Below are 17115 nucleotides of genomic sequence, written 5' to 3'. Positions count from 1 at the left end.
TGAAGCTGAGCCAATCTGCAGGGCTGTGTGTAGATGAAGACATTTTAATAAGAGAAATTTATTTATCCAGAATATTTTAACAGTTTGGCTTTAATTTTTTTTAAAAAATCCCTTCCACCACTGTTTTCCATGTTTAATTAAATTCCACCACCCTAATGCAGCCTGACATAACTCATTACTAAAACATAATTATATAGTAAACAAGCAATATAGCATTTACTATTTCCTAGTAAGTTTAAAAAAGGATTAATAAAAATGAAGCTCTATAATTGCTCAAATCAATGTTGATAATTATAATCTGCCCTTCTAGGTAACATAGAAATACAGTAAATGGGCTACAATGGCTGTAGCTGTAAATCAGTATTTTTAAAAAAATGATTGTGTCAACATGTGTCTGAGCTCTTTTGTTTAGGAGAGGAAAACAAATGGATAACTTGGTTTCAAAATTTCATCCTCCCTCTCTGCCTATTAAACCAGGATTTAGCTGAATTGTCTTTGAAATGTCAGGCCTGCCCCACTCTCTTAGCATTTACACCTGACCATCGGCTTCAGTTCTGCTGTAACATCTTGATTTATAGAAGCTGAGATCTTCCTGGAAGGAAAAAAAAAGTTTTTGCAGATAGAAAATTGATATAATGTCTGAGCGATTCGCATGCATGTCTGGACTATGCAAGCAGTGGGCAAATTTAGGAGGAATCTGTAGACACGATTGAATGGATTAAAAAGGCAAAAACATCGGACCAGATGCACAGGTCTTGCTTTTGCTCAAGTCCTGAGTTCCTAGAGCAAGGTTATTTATTTATGTTTAAAAATAGGTATGGCTGCCCCCATCACCATAGGGACTCTCCTTGGCCATGGGGAGCCAGGGAGATGGCCTTGAGGCCAATGTTCAGAAACCGTTACGTAAAAAAAGAGGACAGAAGCATTCCTAAAGTTCTGGGAGGTAAAGGTAAAGGTAAAGGTTTCCCTTGACGTAAAGTCCAGTCGAGTCCGACTCTAGGGGGCGGTGCTCATCTCCGTTTCTAAGCCTTGGAGCCAGCGTTGTCTGTAGACACTTCCGGGTCATGTGGCCGGCATGACGACTCGGAACGCCGTTACCTTCCCGCCGAAGCGGTACCAATTAATCTACTCACATTTGCATGTTTTCGAACTGCTTGGTGTGCAGTTCTGGGAAGGGAGATGGTATTAAGAAGAGAATCAGGCTGGTCCCTCCATGACTCACTGAGGTATGAAACAGGCTTGCAAGATTAATAAAGTAGAGCTCAAGTCTTCCTGGGGAGCCTGTTTCCTGATCTAGTCTACCCCAAAGGGCTGACCGTGGTGAATTTAGGATTAAAACAACAGTATCGATAACTGTATAAAATGCACGGCATATGATCCAAAGAAAACAAAAGAACAGCCAAGAATAAAATACCTCGAAGTAAGGATAAAGCACTTAGACTTCACTGACTTCCTGATCACCATGCCTGGGCAATCAGCCAGGTCTTAAGCACTTTCGGGAAGACCAGCAGTGTTGGGGCCAATCAAATCTCAAGTGGCAAATCTTCTCCTCTTTCTTTTTGACACACTCGCACACAAACACATATTCACACGGCCTTAGTTAGTCATTGTTTGTTACACTCATGTCCCATCTCTCCTCCAGGAGTTCATGATGGCTTGTGTACAACAACAGTCTTGTAAAGTAGGTTGAGCAAAGAGAGAGAGAACTTGATTTATGTCTGTATTTAATTCACCTTCTAGACACGGCCACGTGTGGGTAGCAAAGAACAATATATTCTCACATCTCTGCTGGGGGTGAATTTAATCTCCATCCAGCCCTTTCTGCCCAAGGAAAATAACCATATCTCAACGCTAGCCTTTTCAGCTCAGCATGCCAACGTACTGAAAGATTCACACAGCGAGCTATAATGAGGAATAAGCCACATAGCCATCAGGCTTTTTCAGCATATAAAGTCACCGATTTCTCACAGAAGCCGCAATTACTAATTTGAAGTGCTGTCTAATTAAAACCACAGCTATGTATTTAGCCTCTTGTTAGGCCTCCTGCCGCTTTCTAATTACAGAGACCTCTTTATCTGCACAGCACAACTCCTCCGGATGCAGACAAGCTTGTACCCCAACCCAGGAGCCCCCTCAAGGGCAGAGGGGACCCCAAAGTCATGTCCTTGAGTATTCCTTAGATAGGTACTCCTTTGTTTCCACATGGGAACAAAGGGGGGGGGGAGAAATCACAAGGAAGGTTCAAAAGGACATTGGGGGAACATCTATCTCAAATTGATCATAGGATGGTGCTTGAGCCAATTCAGTTTGAATCAGCCACACCCAAACTGGCATCTTCCAGGTTTGTGAGGACTCCAGCTTCCAGAATTAAAAAATGGCAACATCTCTGGACAGAAGCTGGCTTTGGTTTTGAAATCTCAGCTAATTATTCTGATATCTAGACCTTTTTTTCATGGGGAAATTGGCTGTTCTGATGCTTGTTTTGGGGCCACCACTGTTTTCTCTGGCTTCTGCTATTTCTTTCTTGCTGAATGAGATGCTTGGGTGACCCTACCCAATCACATCAGCCAGCACTGTGATGTTTGGTCTGATGTGACCACCTCGTCCAATATCAGCCATGAAAACATCAGTTAATCAGACTGGACTCAACCAAGAGCAATCTAACTTCAGTGAAGAATAACCATGACTTTTTCCAAGGAATGCTGAAAAAAATAAGGGAGGACTTTTTCAGCACTGCAGAAATTTGTCACACAAAATGGTACATAGTCTCTGGCTCCAGTTAAGGGTGTTTGGATGTTCAGTTTTAAGTCTAGTTTATAACATTTGCACAATCTGCTATTCAAAAACAAACACTGACTTGTTTACATATCCCAGGGGTGAATCAGAGTTTGCAGATGCCTGAAAGAATACTAACCAACTCTTAAAAAATTGAGGACTCCTGGTTAACTTCTTGTTCACATCTTAGGTACATGGCATTGTTATGCTGACATAAGTGGAATGAGCATTTTTTAAAGATTTTTTTAAAATCCCACCTTTATTATTTTTATAAGTAAATCAAGGTGACGAACATACCCAATACTCCTTCCTCCTCCTATTTTCCCCAAAACAGCAGCCCTGAGAGGTGAGTTGGGCTGAGAGAGAGGGACTGGCCCAAGGTCACCCAGCCGGCTTTCATTTGGAGTTCCACAGAGATCCTGAGAACAACTGTGAGCCTCAGATCAACGATCTAGATATCCCTCCCTGTAAAATAAGCTCACAATTCTTCAGGCTACTCTGATTTGTCCTGATGATTTCTTTTAAGTACTATCCTCTCATGGATCTGTAGAGCCTCAAAGACTATCACAAGGAGTACAGTATGTGCTCAGAAACGACTTTTAAAAAACAGTATTTTGATGCAATGTCGGCTTTCAAAACAGGAATCTTCCCTTTTTATAGATCAGACAGACCCAGGCCAGTGAAATGAGTATACCATGTTCTGCTGGTAATGTTTTATTCAGCTCAAACAGTAGAGATACCATGATGATTACCGAAGCAAATTTCATCTCTTTAAAGCAAAACTTCAGAGCAAAAAAAAAAAAAAACTGAGCAAGAAATAACTCTTTTGTACTGCATGTAGTACAACACAGGCCTGGGAAAAAAAAGTATTTCAAATTTCTAAATGGAAAAGACAAATCCTTTGCAGCCAGCTTAATGTTTTTAAGGGCTGTCTGCAAAAGCTTTGTCCATCTCTAGCAAACCAGAGGAAGAGAGAGATGTTTCTACCCCATCTTTACTTACAACAGTATATTCAAATTTCCCCATAACAAACCTGGTGGCATAAATTGAACCAAAAGATCATGTTTAGCATGCACAAAGTTACACAGTGAATATCATGAGCCTGTTTTTCCCAAGCCCCAGTCCAACACCATCACCACTACGCCACCATTGGTATGTCAAGCCAAAACAGTTCGAGGTGCTACTTGCGGAAAACCAATAAGCAAACTTTGAATCCTCATGATGAAGACAAGGGATCTGTTACATGACTCCTAAGAAATCAGACCAAGATCTCTTCCCCTGGAATCTATCAGTCCTTTCAACTGCTGAATTATGCCACACTACACAGACAGTTGAATCAGATTTCTGATAAATATGACAGCATATTTATTAAGGAAATGGTAAACGGTAATGGTAAAGTGCAGTCATTTTGTTCATACACATATTTCAATATGATCGTTTTTTAAAATCTGCATCAAGGGGTTGAAACTGTTGAAGGCACAAAGGATAGCAGACACCCAGGACAAAAATAGAAAGTAACATTTTCGTATGGAAACACCCACTGCCTGACCCAAAACTGGTTTGCGGAAACATTACAGTAGGGTTTAAAATCAGGATCCAGGTTTGTAACTTACTTCCTTTTGTTCAATGACTTTCATGTCCAAAGTCACTCTTGACTCAGTGTTAGATGGGAACAAAATCTAGGTAATGCAACAGAATAGTATAATAAGGGTCCCAGTTTCTGTTGAGATCTTAGCCAAGCAAGATGAGTATCTCTCTGCCAATTTTGGTCTAGTGGTTAAGGCAATGGGCTAGAAACCAGAAGACGGAGAGTTCTAGTCCTGCCTTAGGCATGAAAGCCAGCTGGGTGACCTTGGGCCAGTCCCTCTCTCTCAGCCCAACCCACCTCACAGGGTTGTTATTGTTGTGGGGAAAATAGGAGGAGGAAGGAGTATTTGGTTTGTTCGCTGCCTTGAGTTATTTATAAAAAAAATAATAATAAAGGCAGGATAGAAATAAATAAACAAATTCAACTCCCAGAATTCCCCAACCAGCTTGAGAAGGTTGAAAAGGTAGCCAACTCAGTGCATCTGGAAAACTCAAGCGTATGGGTAAGAGGATATCTCCCAACAGTGGGTATTTAAGATATATATAAGTGCCAGTTCAGTCTAGTGGTTAAGGCAATGGGCTAGAAACCAGGAGTCTGTGAGTTCTAGTCCCACCTTAGGCATGAAAACCGGCTGGGTGACCTTGGGCCAGTCGCGCCCTCTCAGCCCAAGAGCCAATCAGGCGTGGTATGAGAGTTCTAGTCCCGCCTTAGGCATGAAGGCCGGCTGGGTGACATTGGGCCAGTCGCGCCCTCTCAGCCCAAGAGCCAATCAGGCGTGGTATGAGAGTTCTAGTCCCGCCTTAGGCATGAAAGCCGGCTGGGTGACCTTGGGCCAGTCCCTCTCTCTCAGCCCAAGAGCCAATCAGGCGTGGTATGAGAGTTCTAGTCCTGCCTTAGGCATGAAGGCCGGCTGGGTGACCTTGGGCCAGTCGCGCCCTCTCAGCCCAAGAGCCAATCAGGCGTGGTATGAGAGTTCTAGTCCCGCCTTAGGCACGAAGGCCGGCTGGGTGACATTGGGCCAGTTGCGCCCTCTCAGCCCAAGAGCCAATCAGGCGTGGTATGAGAGTTCTAGTCCCGCCTTAGGCATGAAGGCCGGCTGGGTGACATTGGGCCAGTTGCGCCCTCTCAGCCCAAGAGCCAATCAGGCATGGTATGAGAGTTCTAGTCCCGCCTTAGGCATGAAGGCCGGCTGGGTGACCTTGGGCCAGTCCCTCTCTCTCAGCCCAACTCACCACGCAGGTTGGTTGTTGTGAGGAAAAGAGGAGGAGGAAGGAGCATTAGGCACGTTTGCCGCCTTGAGCTATTTATACAAAATAATAGAGGCGGGATAGAAAATAATAATAATAATAATAATGAGTTTGGAGACACAGAATCCTTGGCTTTAAGAAGGATTTCTATGCCACCGACTCTAAGTTATTTTGCACATGTGTATTCTGTATTCCTTGGCCACATTATTATTTACAGAGTCCATTCTGTTACTCATTCATTCACAGTGACACTGATAATCCAGGATGTTGTTATGGGTTTCCTCTGGGCAACACTCATTTGTCTACCAGAAAGATGAACAAACAAATAAATAATAAATAGCTTCAGAATTGATCAGGAAGTTTTTTCTCTAGGCACTACGTACATACGTCTGATTTTATTTTTTTCCCTAGCACAGCTTTCCTAAATACCAATCACAGCAATGACTATACTCACTGGCTAAAAATGGAAAGAGACTGTGTGGTTTATGTCCCACAAAACTACTGGTTAGAATTATGCTTTGGGGCATCTCTTCTTTTAAAAAGACCAGAAACTTGCTTTAAAAGAAAACAAACTAAAATAAAAACTTAAGGTTCTCAGCAGGCTGTTGTTAAATCCAAGCTGGCACATCAAATTCACCTCTCTTGGCAAGCCAGTGTGGAAAGACTAACAGATTTATTATTTTGTAGGTTTTCATAGAATTTATTTGTCTCTGATCTGGGCCAGCTTAAGGCATGTTATTGTCTGAGAAGGAGAAAGAAAAGACATTCCTTCCATGCCTGTCATGGTGCATACCAGCTGTGGTCAAGTCATTTTGGTACCCAGAGCAAAAATGACTACAAATTCCTCTTCCTGGAAGTAAACTTAAACCACAATGTCCAACCCTTTCAGGTAGGACAGTAGAAGTCATGTAGTGGGGTCAGATGTTTAAGGACAGAGTTGGCCAAGCAGTGCAGTTGACTTTACTCTATGGGAGTTTATTCCACAATGCATTTTTTAGTTTTTATGGTGCCAGGACATTCTTTTAAAAATCTGGGCCCATAAAGAAAAACAAAAAAAATCCAATGTCCATAGTTGAGTACAGTAATATTTTTATGATGGCTAACCAAAATGCATAAAAGAATATTCAAGTTTTGCTTTTGCCCAGGAATTAGAGAAGATACCTTCTGCCCTCCTCAAAAAGTCAAGGAAAAAAAACAACAACCCAAGGATGGGGAAGGAGCGAGGAAGTCCAAAATTTAAGGCAAGTGTCTGTAGTTCAAGTATGTCTTAAAACAGATAATAGGTATCTGCATTTGTCAGTAGGTGTTAACTTGTGGTTTTGCTGCACAAAGTTTAACACAAATGCCCATCAGGGAAAGTATTCCCATGGAGTATGAAACCTGATTGTCCATCCTTTAAGAGTTCCTTTGTGAAAAAAAAAAAAAAAGATTGGAATGCAAAATTGTTAGGAAATGCAGCTGACTTTCCAGACTCTCTACTCCATAAAATCAATAACCCCAAATGTCACTTAGGATGGGCAAACTGATTCCCTATCTGTTCCAGCAATTCCACAAACTCCATCACTTCTTGGCCTGATGGCTAGGATCAAGGGTAGCAATTCCACAAAATCCCACAGTTATGCCCTCTGATCCCCAGATCTCCATTAAAGAGTGTTTGGTTGTTGTTCCTTGTGTTTTTTTTTAAGCCCAAACAACTCTTTCATTTATAGGACTCTGGTCATCCATAATAAAATACTGGGGTCAAGAAGGATAAATGAAAGGATGAGAAATCTACTGTTATTAACAAAATCTTTTCTATTCATCTTTTTCAAAGCTGATAAATTCAGACCCAAAGCTCAAATTTCATCTTCCTTCCTTCCTTCCTTCCTTCCTTCCTTCCTTCCTTCCTTCCTTCCTTCCTTCCTTCCTTCCTTCCTTCCCTCCCCACGCAGCATTCACATTCTCCTTAAGAGTCACAGCAGGGTACCTATCTAACACAGCCTCTTAATACCCATCCTTTATCTTGGATGTAATTTATCTGGTGCCAAGACTCCCTAATGAATTTCACACATGTGTACTTAAATTTGTTACAGCTTACCAGTTGAGTATGATAAGCAATAAGTAGAACACTGAATTTCAAGGTTTCTCCCATCAGACGTATAAAGGGGTTTTACTATCCATTGAAGGAGGGAAGTAAGAGGGGGAAAGGAAGGGAAAGGAAGTTTAAATTGCAAATCCAGCAAAGTGCAGTGACCAGGGAAGAGGTGGGTTTGGGTTGAGTGAAACTCAACCCCACACTTGATTGGCATTGGCCAATGCGGTTGTCTTTCTTGAATTCATTGATGGTTTTATTATTCAGTCTGATTAATGTGACACATACGATAAGCCAGGGATCTGAATAGTTAGGTCAAATATCCTGCATGGGCCTTCTTCATTTAAAAATGCAACTACGATTGAATGTTGTGATGGCCACCGAGTCAGAGGGCTTTAAAAGAGAATGAGACAAATGTGCAGAGCTTTGAGCAATCCCCTGCTATCTTCTTCATCTCAGTTTTCTTTAAATGCCAGTTGCTGGAGAGTCACAGTCAAACATGCAATTGTCCTATCCGTGCAGGACTGGTGACTATGAGAACATTGGAACAGAGAGGCCCTTAGCCTGATCATGGCTCTCTTTATGTTTTTATGTTCTTTCCCAAGCAATTTTGAAAATATAGCATTGAAAGGAAGATAGCTGAGTTTTGCCATCAACATCATGCAACATGTGTGGAAGGTACAGCTTGCAGCATCGCTCTCAAAAAAAGAAATTGGGATTATCAGCAGGCTCGTTCCTGTTGCACAACTTAATGTTGATGATGCCTCTATTAGTTTTTATTTTCTTAAATAAAACCTTACACATTCGTGTTTAACTGTTGTATGTTTAATGAGACTATTCTGATTACAGAGTGATTGGGCTTTGATTTATGCAACAATTACCTGTGTTGTTGGAAATTTCTGCCTCCCAGGCCTGACATCAAGGTGGCAGAACCCCATAAAACATTTTATTTCATAGCAATTCTTGATAACTCAGAGCAATAACTAATCATTTTGAGAAACAATATATTGCAAAACAGGAAGCAAGCCAGTTCCTATAATTAGGACTACTGTTGTGTACTTTTGCTTTCCCATCAATAGGACTATTGTCAACCAGGTTAAAATATGCCCTTTACTACAGAAAGACTGCCAAAGTTTGCCTGGTTTGAGGTCTCAAAGAGACACTTATTAGAAATCTTAACAATTCTAGTCCCAAGGGTTGAAATCTACATCAACTTGACTGTTTATTAACTACTGTATATTTATAGACTGTCCTTCAGTCATAAATGCTCCCAAAGTGGTTTTGCAATGAAGCAAATGAAAATAAATCACAATTAAAATTAAACAGTAAATCTAAAAAAATAAAGTAAAAAATAAAATAATGAATACTACACAAAATAAAATAAAATAAAATGGAATAGGCAAAATGCTTTCCCCCAGTCAAGGAAGAAAGTCAGAATAATGATTCTACTCAAGACTGCTGCAGATACCAATAGAGGCCCAGCCTGCACATCTTCCTAAGTTATGACTTGGTTAATGATGGTTTACTGCCAATCCACAAATGCCTTGATTCACAGAACATATTAAAACAGTACCCAGTTTAAAATTACACAGAGTTGCTGGGAGAATGGTGGCATACAAATTTAAACAACAACAACAACAATATAACAGTTGGAAAATCCACGAAGGGCCGGGCTCACACATGCTCAACCCACACCAAGCAAATTGCATCATGGCGATGTGTGAATGCAAGTTTTTTCACTAATGAGAGGGCTGCTGGGCAGCAGAAGGAATTCAAAGCAGTTCCAGCTGGGAAAACATACTTCATAGTTCACGGCCCTCTTCCTGAGAAGACTCAACTAATCCGATGTTCCTAGATAGAACAAATCTTCTAAGAAAGGATAAGATATTTTTGACACACACACACACATTTTCCCCAAAGTAGATTGTTTTCCTTACAATTTTTTGAGCAATGAATGATGGGCACTGGGACACTTTATTAATTCCTTATTAGTCCTAGACGTTTCACTACACAAGTAAAACAAACACTTGAATTTTCCTATTGGAAGCCGAGTTTTCAAAAGATTCCAATAGGTCTGGGAATGGGGAGGGGGGGAGGATATTTTTGAGCCCCCACATCCTCCTCAATGCATCCTACATCAGTGTTATTTGTCCTCTCCAAAAAAACGATGGCCCAAGAAATGGGGGTGTTTGACAAAACCTGAAAACCCCGATGTGCCTTAACTAAATGCTTCCGTCAGAAGGATTTGCAACATCAGAGAAAGGTATTTTATCGTCACACCTTTCAAGATGTCCGTTTATTAACAGTTTTCTTTCCCAATTCCAGAAGACATGCTCCCATGTTGTGACAGTGCTTTGCCGAACCTTGCTATCCCTACAATTGTTCAAGAAGCTAAATTTCATCAGATCACTTTTAATTTTGTTCATCAGATAGAGCCTGTAGCACGGGGTAGATTCCAACTGATCCAAAGGTTCTACCATCTAGCCAAATAGCATTAAAAGTTCTAGTATGGATTAATTTCATGGTTTTACTGCTGGCCTGGATTAATTACTTCCCAATAAATTATTTCTATCTCTGTTGAAGTCTTCCTTAATTGCTTCCATTTAGTATAATAACATCTGCTACAAAATAAGGGACTGGGGGGAGCTGATACAAATGTGAAACGCCTTGCATTTCAGATTTCAAAACAACACCTCACCTCTTCCTTGTGACTGGGCTGTAACAGTTCCAATAGAAATTCAGAAGATAGAAAAAATAATACACACATCTGGGTGGGGGTAAAGGAAATTGATCTGTTAATTTCAGTTTATGTCACTTCATTCTTCCAGTTTAGTGCCACTCAGAAGCATCTTCCTGTGATTATTTTTTCTCTACCAATTTTCATCTAATTGAAGGAAAGAGAATTTGCTTTCAAGTTTTCTTTTAAAGGAGGAGAGATTACTGGTGCAATTTTTGGGGACAGAGTATGACCACTTGCTTAATGGTCAGGATAATGTGTCCCTGTTTGTCAATGCTCTAGCTTTCATTATACGACTGTGCCCAGTCATTGGCACTACCACCTCCAGCTGCCCTCCTTTTAATCAAATCTCAAAGGAAAAGATCATCTGGTTTGGAAAGGAAGGGCAGCCAGGGAGGCTGTAGAGGGATGAGCCAACAATCACGCAACAACACACAACAACTCTCTTTCACCACCTCTAGCAGTAAAGGTAGGGCACAAATACTACCAAGCAAAATTTGAAAGGAACTCTCAAACTTCTATTGCTGCTGATGGAAAAGGTTGTGAATTATAATGAGTTCTTACTAAAACTGAACTGAACAACACCAACAACAAAAACTCAGGGATTTAATTCTGTGTTCTGCACGAAAGACATACCATTTACATTCCTTCCTAGTGTATGACAAGCATTATTGGACTTTGTGCATTATTGGACTTTGTCACCTGAATTCTCCCTCCAGCCCACCCCTTTCCTGCTGTGCTGCCCCATTGTGGTGGTGGGGTGTTCCTGGGAGGGCTGAGAGTATATGACAAGAATATATAATCCCAGCTGGGACACCAAGCCCTGAAGATCATCCCAACTGCCCGGCTAAAACCAAGCAGGTGTCTCTATTGGGCAGCAGAGATATAGGAAGATGCTGGAGGCAGATGATCACTTAAGTGGAGATGGCAAAGGTATCAGTTCATACTGTGCAGGTGAAGGCAATGGTAAACCAAGAAAATCACATGGATAGAAAATGGAAAGAAGGAGAAAAAGAGGACAACCAGCCACAAGGTGGATAGATTTGATTATAAAACAGCAGTAGAAGCACTGTTGGGAGACCTGAAGGACCAGTCTGAGCCCAGATCCTCCTGGAGAAACTTTATCTATATTGTTGCTAAGAGTCAATTCAACTTGATGGCAAATAATCAGTTGGTCAATAATCAATCACTATCTCACATTCTCCAGCACATTCCTCATTCAGTGTAACATTTAAAAATGATCCACCCATATATTCAGGAGTGTAATTATCCAAATAAAGCTGGAGGATGTTCTTCTAACCTTTGGGAAGAATGTAATAATATTGCAATGTGGGATGTAATTCCCTTTTCAATAATGGAAAAATAGTAATTTATCACAGATTTCACTGTAAACTGGATGCTCGTTTACCTGGCTTTCTTTATCATTCCTGTTATAGATGTTTCCACCCTGGGTCAGATGCTGTTGCTGTGGTTTACACATGTGGTGAAGGAAGTCCATAATGGTCTCCCTTCCTTATAAATACATACAGTTTATGGATAAAATAAGCCAGGCAGAACCATCTCAAAATTACTACAGCAGATGAGTTTCTCAAATTAATTCAACTGACAGGAAATGACAGATTTGAGGAAAATAACTAAAGCTCTGGTTCCTCATATTTCACTGCATTACAGAGAAATAAACTTTTTTTAACCATTTGAAACTGCTGAATATCTAACACCTAAAGCCTGAAAGTTCTGTCCATCATGATATGGCAGCTTTGAAAAAAGATTGCTGTTTGGTGAAGTACAACACCACAGGGCAGTTACCATTCATAACAGTTGAAGAAGTGCATGTTTTGACTTGGTTTGCATAGAAAAGGGAGGTTGTTCTAGGCTGCAGATCTCCATAGTGTCTGGTGGGCAGTAGCTTCTCAGATCTCTGTCAGTCAATGCAGACAATATTGGGTTAGGTGAATGGAAAGGATGATTCAGGAGCAGACAAGTTCCTACACTTTTTATGTCTCTATGACTTCAGGAGCAAGGAACTTTGGCCTCTGTTGGTAGTAGAAAGAGAATCACAACACTGTAGTCTGCAAAGGAGAATGCCTTTCTTGACTTCTCTATCAGGAGTGAATTTAACTCAATATACAATGCAGTTGTTCTCTCATCCAAGACAAGTAGATTCACTGCCTCTGAGTGACTCAACTGCTGTTACAACAATTTGCATTTCATTAGCTTCCTCCCTTGCAGAGTCACGTTTTCCCTCCATCATTTCTCTATTTTAACGATTTGAACATTTTAATTCATGATTTCTGCTCATGTCAAGTCATGAGGTCAATCGCGGGCAAATCTCTCCAGTGGCAAAACAGATGCAGAAGGCATTATGATGAAACCTAAAGAAGGATACAGAATTCTGCCAAATTAACCTGTAAGGGAAGGAGGACCAGATGATACTGTAAGTGACTTTACAGTCTTTACCCCCCTCTTTTCATTCTTCCCAGGAACATACTAACAATGAAGGCTTCAAGTCTGTTCTCTGGAAGCCTGAGCAGAACACAGAAGAATCACTGTCTGTTAAGGATACTTCCAGTTAAGGATTAAAGATCAATGAAATAATTTACATTATGCAGTTATCTCAACAGATGTCCTAGTGGGGAAATTATTCCTCACTACCACTTCGTGTGTGTTCTTGAGTCCCAGTCAAATATGGGTCTTCTGTAACTAGTACAATTAAGGGTGAGAAAAGAATATAAAAGAAGTTTTCTTGGCTATGTTAGATGGCCTGTTCACACATGGATATAGTGGTTAAGGCTCCAGGCTAGAAACCAGGAGACGGAGAGTTCTAGTCCCACTTTAGGCATGAAAGCCGGCTGGATGACTTTGGGCCAGTCCCTCTCTCTCAGCCCAACCCACATCACAGGGTTGTTGTTGTGGGGAAAAGAGGAGGAGGAAGGAGTATTAGGGATGTTCTCTGCCTTGAGCGGGATAGAAAATAAATAAAAAAAAAATAGCCTGAAACTCATGCTATTTCATAATATAGCATTGTACCAATGAGCATTTTTGGGAAAGGGTGCCTTCCCACACTAGTATTATTCTTACAGTGGGATATCTCCTATCTTCCCACAATAGTGTAAAGCAGAAATTACACTGGCAAATTGTTGTATGATCCAGTTCTGTTGTCTTCTCTAAGCAAGGCCCAGTTTTATTGGTTATCCTGAAAATCACAGTGTGGGATAAGTCCCCCATTATCCCCTTTGCTTTACTCCCAATAAATGCAGGGCTTAAGTTTTGCCCCAAACCTTTAATTTACCTAGGAGCTGTTGAACTTATTTCTATTTGGCTGTTTGTACTGTATTTTATATGTTTTATGGTTTAATTGTTAGTTTTATTGTAAACTGCCTAGAGTCCCTCTTTTGGGGGAGATGGGTGGTGATAAAAATTTGAAAAACAAATAAATAAATGAAGAAAAATAGATGACAGAAGAGAACGCTGATCACCATAATAGTTGGAAAGAATTTCCCATGGAGAAAATTTTGTACACCCAAATCTTCTACCTATCACACGAAACAGACATTCTCTTTTGGCCTTATGATACCACTCCAGACTACTGCTGAAAAAAAACAGAAACTCTAATGTATGGTTGCTAGACCTCATTCCTTCCATTAGACTACAATGGTGTTTGGCATAGATCATCTCTGAAGTTTCTCCTTTGTTCTTTAGCTTTATTGTACGCAGGTCAAGGGTCATCCAACCTGCTCATATCTGTCACAGATAGCTAAGAACTTATAACTTATAACTCAGTCTGAAAGCGAGGCAAAGAGTGAAGCTTTCAGAAATAAACAGCCAGCCTCCTGCTCTTGTTCATTGTCCTTCAAATTCTTACTGTTCAAAGCTGGAAAAATCAGAGCTAATGATCAGGAATCATTTCTATATCTTCCCTTCAGATATGCTGGGTTAGATCTTTCTCCTGACGGACACATGAAACATGCTGGCCAAGCTCATGATCACCAATAATCCAGTGAACACACATGGAATCCTGCTGGCAAGAAGGCAGGCAGGCAGGCAGGCTCCTATGCTGAGAACAATGGCCAGCAGCAAAAAAGAAAATTCTTAGGGATTTGAAGAGACAAGTTAGCTTCTTAATTTGTGTGAAGAAAACCCATCTTACTTAAGAGAGGAGAACATCTGTCCCTTGAAGTAATCTGTGACATTTATTAGGGAATCTGAAATATAGGATCAGCCCAAGATACTTTACTGCCAAAGGTAGAGAATGAAAGGACTCCTTGCACTTTCTGTATCTAAAAGCCAAGTGGACAGATTGTTGAAGCAATGAATCAATATCCTCCACTGGGTCTGAAGCCAGCAAGTCAGCTGATTGGATGTAAGGCAGGTCATGTACAACACAATTCTTCCTTGTAAAAACTAATTGCCACCTCTCAGCATCTGGCACCTGAGGTGACCCTCCCCAGTGAACTTAATGACAGAGCTGGCCCCAAGCAATACTTCATTTATTTAAAATAACCAAAAAACCCAAAAACCCTCCTAAACAGGAATTCTTTAGACAGAAGTAAACACCACTTCCTGAAACAGTCATTAAGAAAGCAATTTTTTTTATTATTTTTTTAAAGGGAAATTCATAATGTGAAAGCCCATTTCCCCTATTTGAAATTTCGGATCATAAGGACATCTGTTAAAATGCCAAACTGAAACTTCCTTCAGAATCTTCTATAAACCAGGAGAAACTGATTCAAACTCTTCTTAAGTTTACCCCACAACTGTTGGCCTCCTTTTACCTCTACAACCTACCTTACAAGGATGTTAGGAAAATTACAGTGAAGAACAGGGATACATAGCATCTGAAACTCTTTATTTAAAAAGGAGGATATACATGCAATAAATAATAATCCTGCAGTGATGGGATTTCTCTGCATTCCCCATCCACTGAGAAAAGGATCTCAATCCCTACCATAATTTCAAAGGTCAACAGTAAACACTCCCTAAAGTTCAGTTTGATGCCTGGTGACTGGACACATCCTTGGTTTTGTTTGGCATCAGTACAACTGTGGTTCATTGTTGGCTTCTTCCAAGATCTTTTTGACATGCCAGCCTAGGCTATAATCCTAGCATTTCCTTTGTCCATCCAAGGACCAAGTGTGACCCTGCTTAATTTTTACAGGGGACAATTATCAGCCAAGGTTAGCTAAACCGTACTGCAGGGGAAATATCAGCAACCTCCTAACACATCTTGTACTGCATTTTGTTCCTGCTGAAAATGCATATTATGCAGTGCATGGTTTTATCATCTCAGAATGATGCTTAATACCGTCTAATACAAAACAAGACTTTAAGCCCCAAATCATAATTCAATGGAACACCCCTTATCTCTCTCGATAGTGAATCTTGAGTAGCTACTACTACTTGTTATTGTGTTTTTAGGAATTGACATCTTGCGCGAACATGCTGATTTTCTTTTCAAGGCGTAGACAATTGGCATTTTATTCCAAGGAACACTTAAGTCAACAATAGCTCTTATCAGGATGAGATATTCCTGAAATTGCTGATGTGAATTTCATTCCGTCTCCCCCCACCAATACCATTTTAGCACACTGACTGCAAGCAGACTTCCTGTTAAAAAATAAATAACAAAGCAACATGGAAATAGAAACGAGACAGCTTCATTCATCTGCCTTAGCGTATCAAAAAGATTGAAGAAACAAGTCAAAACAAAGATGTGTAATGCCATCAGAAGAAGCATGAAGGAAGACTGTGCAAATGAAATCAGCCTTAGTGCTGTCTCTGAAACTATACTTCTGACACATTGAAATATAGTTCCACCACATTCTGGACATCTGAAGTTTGTGATTTTGAAAGACCACTTATTGATGCATTTCAAACATGTAAGCTTTAGAAAGGAAAGGCACTGGTCCCAATAATACCTTAGATTCCATCAGAAGTCCTTTGGCGTTCCCAGCAAGAGCCTTCTTAATTGTCTAAAACACCAGAGGTAAGTAAGTCTTTATGCCCTCAGGATCTGTTAAAGCTGCCTTAGTTCTTCATAGCTATATTCTGGTGTCAGTCCTTCGAGGTAGTCCAGACAAGAAGCACAAACCCTGAGTACTAACACTACCTTTACTATAAAGTTACAGTAACAAAACCTTGCAAGTCTGAAAGCCTTTCTCCCTTCCCTTGCCTTTACTTTCCAAAGAAGTAGGGAGGGTCCCTTCTGAGATGCTTCCCACACCCCTTTTCCTTCTGTGGGCTGAGATACCTTTTGCCTGGGGGTTGTCTAGGCTGCAGCTCTTCCTCCTGTCTCCCAGGGTCATCCCCACATATCATTACCCCTGGTATTTGGAATCACTCAAGGTATCAACAACTGTGGATTTTTCAGAGGTGGGGTGGGAGTGGCTAACAGAAAGATCATTCAACTATAGAAGGGGAAAGCTAGACCTATTCCAGCAGTGAATCGTTGACACATTCTGGCTGCAAAATGTGAATTAGGGTTGCAGGGTTTTCTCACCAAAAGGGCAAGGAAAACCTTTGGAAAATATTAGAATTATTCTGTTTATAAATAATTTTCTAAGCCCTTATCTCCCTACCACCACCTTTCCCAGTTTTCATTACAATTATGATAATTTAGTTTTAAAGTAATACTGTTGTATTAACTTCATGCATTTATTCTTTCCTCTTTTTAATTAGTAATCATTTAATTAATCAATTA

The 17115-nt window shown here is 40.5% G+C and overlaps 1 protein-coding gene across 1 annotated transcript in view; it reads right to left on the bottom strand.

Moving 5' to 3' along the window:
* Window positions 1-17115, bottom strand: part of AFF2 (ALF transcription elongation factor 2) — a 301401-nt gene that overhangs the window by 225014 nt on the left and 59272 nt on the right. The window lies entirely within an intron of this gene.

This window comes from Candoia aspera, chromosome 12 (genome assembly GCF_035149785.1).
Source record: "Candoia aspera isolate rCanAsp1 chromosome 12, rCanAsp1.hap2, whole genome shotgun sequence".
NCBI classification, from domain to species: Eukaryota; Metazoa; Chordata; class Lepidosauria; order Squamata; family Boidae; genus Candoia; species Candoia aspera.
This window is presented reverse-complemented; position numbering and strand designations above follow the sequence as displayed.